The sequence below is a fragment of the Dama dama genome, chromosome 8 (genome assembly GCF_033118175.1).
Source record: "Dama dama isolate Ldn47 chromosome 8, ASM3311817v1, whole genome shotgun sequence".
NCBI lineage: Eukaryota > Metazoa > Chordata > Mammalia > Artiodactyla > Cervidae > Dama > Dama dama.
Genome location: NC_083688.1, coordinates 43,076,916 through 43,081,555, shown reverse-complemented (window position 1 = coordinate 43,081,555; position 4,640 = coordinate 43,076,916). Strand labels below are relative to the sequence as shown.

Below are 4,640 nucleotides of genomic sequence, written 5' to 3'. Positions count from 1 at the left end.
CCAGCCCATAAACATCAACTACCTATTCCTAGAGTAGGAGTCAGCGATTAGTGAGGCACAGTTTTAAAGGCGACGCGTCTCTTTCAATTTTTAAAAAAATATATATATTTAAGCTTGCGGTCGATTATGGAGATAGAAGCACGTTTCAAACCGACTTCTCTCCGTTTGAAATGTTAACATGCTATCCTTAGTCGCGATAATTCAAACACAGCTCCTAGATACTACAACTCCCAGAAAGCAGCGCTTCTCAGATGATGTAGCCACTGGGAATTGTAGTCTTTTTTACCACGCTTCCCTCAGGCTATCTTCTTTTCATTAAACCTTCCCGACTCCAGGCAACGACCTATTATATTTCCTCGGCCTTCAGCTTTAATTTGCTAAAGTCCTTCCGGGTTTAATTTCTCAAGCATACTCCCAATCAAGATTCTTAGTCTACCGAGATTTCTCAAAGGCTCTAGCTACTAGCCTCAGGCTTTAGATCCAGGTGAGAGGCGGGGATACAAAAAAAAAAAAAAAACAAAAAAAAAAACCAATCAGAAAGGAAACGCGACGGTGGCTGATCAGGATCTTTTCTAAAGCGGCTGCGCTGCGCGCTCCCGGAGGGCCGCGCCTGCGCACTGTACTGGTCTCCATGGCGGGGCCTCGGAACCAAGACGAGGTTGAGTAGACTCGTTTTGAATTTTCTCCCCTCTGCTCCAGCACTTTGTGGACTTCCCTTCTCGTCCTCTAGGGCGCTCTGCGGCGGCGGGACTGGGGAAGTCGGAGGTTTGGCAGAGCTGTCTACGCCGGCGGGCGAGACGCTACCTGCCCCCCCCCCCCTTCTTTCTGTTGCCTCCTCCTCCTGTCACCTCCTGACCCGCCGGGTCCCTGAGCAGCCGCCAGCCCCCGCCCCCGGGCGCCGCGGGCCTCAGTGGCGCCTCCCGGGCCCCGCCTCGGGCCGTGTTCGGGGCCCCACCTGAAGAGGCCTATTGCCCTCTCACCGCCCCCGCCCGGGCAGGGGCCCCGGGCCTGGGACTGGCGGCTGGCGGAGGTGCAGGTTCGGTGTCGTGAGGAGAGCTGCCGAGCCTGAGGACGCACTGGCCCGGAGGAGAAGGAGGAGGAGGACTGGACCCCTGGGCGGGAGCGCCCACTGTGTGGTCCCTCCGCCCCGCTTTTCAGGGTTCTTTTTCTCTTTATGAGATCCTTTATACCTTCCTTAGGTCGCTCAGAGGGTAAAGCATCTGCCTGCAATGCGGGAGACCCATGTTCTAGCCCTGGGTTGGGAAGATGCCCTGGAGAAGGAAATGGCAACCCACTCCAGTACGCTTGCCTGGAAAATTACATGGACCGAGGAGTCCATGGGATCGCAGAGAGTCGAACACGACTCAGCGACTTCACTTTTACTTTTTTACCTTCCTTATGGAAGGCGAAAGGTGTCCTCCCACACCTTCTCCTTGCGTTTTTTTTTTTTTTTTTTGGTTGGTGTTGTTTTTTACTTTTTTTGGTCTTAACATTACCCAGAGGCCTATATCTTATTCTCAAACGGTCTGGAGAACTATTCTAATGGAATGTAGTTGTTTTTCTCAGGGAGGATGGATGGAGAGATACAATCCCGCTCTCACAGTCGCTTTTTAAGGCGTTCACCAGAAGAGCTTCAAGAGGGAGGCTTAAAGAGACAGCATTTTAGAGTAAGGCACAAGTGGATTGCAAGATTGTGGGCGAAGCGGTCTGTGTGCAGGTGTAGACAACTTAAGCGTTCCTCTGTTACGTTGCTTAAAGAGGTACTACAAAAGACATATGATGTTTAAGTCAACCACAGACTATGAGAAGGAATTTGAGCAGTTATAAGCGAAAAATAATCTGTTAATAGAGCGCAGTGATAATGGAACTAGGAGTATTTTCAGTTTACTCACCTTCCTAGAATGCGGGCTGTGGAACCTGAAGGCCTGGGTTCTAATCCTGCCTCAGCTTCTTATTTATTAACCTCTCTGTGCCACATCTGGGTCAGCAGTGAGATTAAGCGCCTCATAGTAGATGTCAGCTATTCCATGGTTGTCCTTTATGTATTAGTTTAACTAGGAGCTCTGCCGATGTGAACAGCTTAAGAAAGACTAGCTTCATGGTTAGAGGGGAATAAGAAGAGAAAACCTCTCTGCTAATGGGTCTAGGAAAGGACTGGGCTTGCAGATGAAGCGGTGGCCAGGTAGCCACGTGATTCATTGTCATTGTGAGGGTTGTATGCATTATCGAGACTACCTGAAACTTGAAACTCTCAATTGAAGTCTTGCTACCTAATCCATAGTTTTGAATTTGGTAGAAGTAAAAAGAAATTTTACAGTTTCAAACACCATTTGCCTTTAATCATAAGTGATTCTTTAGTTATAGTAGTAAAATTGTCTGAATTTAAAATCAGAACCTGAACTAAATCTTACAGGTTTTTCAGATAATTTTTAGTTGATAATATATTATTTGTTAAAATACAGCTTTAAATATGTAATCGGGTTAATTCATTTTTAGCTATCATTGATTTGAAATTTATCACGATAAGAAAATACTATTGTGATACTCAATACAGGTTCATCCTAATTTGAATGAAATGTTTTTCTATGATCAGTAAGATACAGAACCTAAATATGTGCTTAATAAGATAAAACTTCAACTTGCAAAGTAGAATGTTGAATTAACTAAAATACACTTTTCATTTGACTGAGACCTTTAGTTATGTGATACAGTATTCTGCCCCTTATATGGATATGTAAGGAGATATATATATATATATATATTGTTTTTAGTTATAACACTTTTAGTTAAGGTGTTCCAAGATACGTGAACACCTAGTATGAGGGCTTTGGTTTTTTTTCATCAGTGGCTTATGTGTCATATTTGGTGTTTCCTTTATATAATACCTACAGTAGTTAGTATTTTTACTTTTGAGTGTTTTTCTTAACTGTATTAGAACATTAACCTCAAGCTTTTGGTTCTAATGATTTCCTACATGATTCGTTTACTAAGGTCCTTATGAAAACTCTTTGTTGTCTGGATAACTACACTTGGAAAATGTTTCTCTTTATTAAACTTTTTTTTTTTTTTCTGTATGCAATGGCATGGTATGGTATGATATTAATACAAAGACGGCGCGGGTTTTGGAGTCCTATTGGTTTTGGTGATTTTTTTTCCTTCTTAGTTTTGAATCTGAGCTGTAATGTTCTGTGATCTTAAGCAAGTTACTTGACACCTTTGGTTTTCTTATCTATAAATAGAGATAATAAGGTCTATCTCAGAATCATTGTGGAGATTAAATGAAATAATTTGTAAATCCCTCAAAGAGCAAAGAGATAAAAAGAGGTATGTATAGGGTAAGAAATGAGTAGAAACCAAGATTACAGGGAAGTTCGTAGAGAGGGCCGCTGCTGCTGCTAAGTCGCTTCCGTCGTGTCCGACTGTGTGACTCTGTGCAACCCCATCCCTAGGACTCTCCAGGCAAGAACACTGGAGTGGGTTGCCACTTCCTTCTCCAACGCATGAAAGTGAAGTCCCTCAGTCGTGCCCGACTCTTTGCGACCACATGAACAGCAGCCCACCAGGCTCCTCTGTCCATGAGATTTTCCAGGCAGGGATACAGGAGTGGGGTGCCATTTCCTTCTCCAGTAGAGAGAGCAAACCTTAAATAAAAGAAATACTGTGAATTTTTTTTTTTCACTGAAAAATGAAAAATTGAAATAGATTGTTTATTGTTTATATGTATTTGAGTATATTCGCCATTTTTATGTTGCTCTAACACATTCTAACTTTCAAAGTCCATCTTTTAAAAAAATAAATTACTCTATAAAATATTTGTGAACTAGGAGTCTTGATGTAATTTTTGACACCACTAATTCATAGCAATTTTGTTTACATCATAGAAGGAACATTGTGTTGTTTACCTACCCTAAAAGATGAGAGAAATTGTATTTTCTAAAGTACTTTTGAGCACTATTTTTTAATGTAGTTTAATAAAGTTCAGACACTGATTTTAAATATAAGATTTTAATATCTTTTAAATCTTGGGACATTAATCAAGGTACCTAGAAACTCTAAACTTAAGTGGCTTCATCTTTCAATTAACCTGTTTTGGGATTTACTCTTAGATTGTTGGTTTTTAACAGATAAATTTTACCACACAGAAGTCTCTAGAGAAAACAACAACAAAGCAATCAAATATTAAGACAAGTTTTTAGAACTTACAGTGAGAATTACCTTTAATGTTTTGAACAAATAAATTTGCTATTGAACGAAATCAAAACAGAGGTAGCTCTATTACAATGCATGGAGATTTGAGTAACTACAGAGTGAATGTCTTCCCCTCTACCGTGTATTCAATACATATGTATAAATAATAAAGAGTCCTTTTTTCCTCTAAATTTAAAACATTGAATTAAAACATTGAATTAAAATTAAAACATTGAATTAAAACATTCTAATTTAACAATTTCTTCCTATTTGCTTTCAGTATAAGGTAAAATCCACTTTTTAAAATGTGACATGAAATATACTAGAAAGCAGTTTGCCAGCAAAATTTAATGGCCTTAGTGTGGGTTCTGAACTCCAATTATTTTTAACCCAATAGATTATAGATTTAATACTCTCTTTTCTTTCTGTTCTCTTTATCCCATTCCATTACC

General features: G+C 40.5%; 1 protein-coding gene across 11 annotated transcripts in view; it reads left to right on the top strand.

Annotated features, from left to right (window-relative positions):
- Nucleotides 1-559: 559 nt before the first annotated feature.
- The window catches only part of CARF (calcium responsive transcription factor), a 67,022-nt gene continuing 62,941 nt past the window's right edge, over nucleotides 560-4,640 (top strand). For 4 of the 11 annotated variants that reach the window (XM_061148974.1, XM_061148979.1, XM_061148980.1 and 1 more), the window contains exon 1: nucleotides 562-658. The gene's annotated coding sequence lies outside the window, so the exon portion shown is untranslated. The other 7 variants (XR_009693873.1, XR_009693874.1, XM_061148981.1 and 4 more) reach the window with 5 other exon arrangements.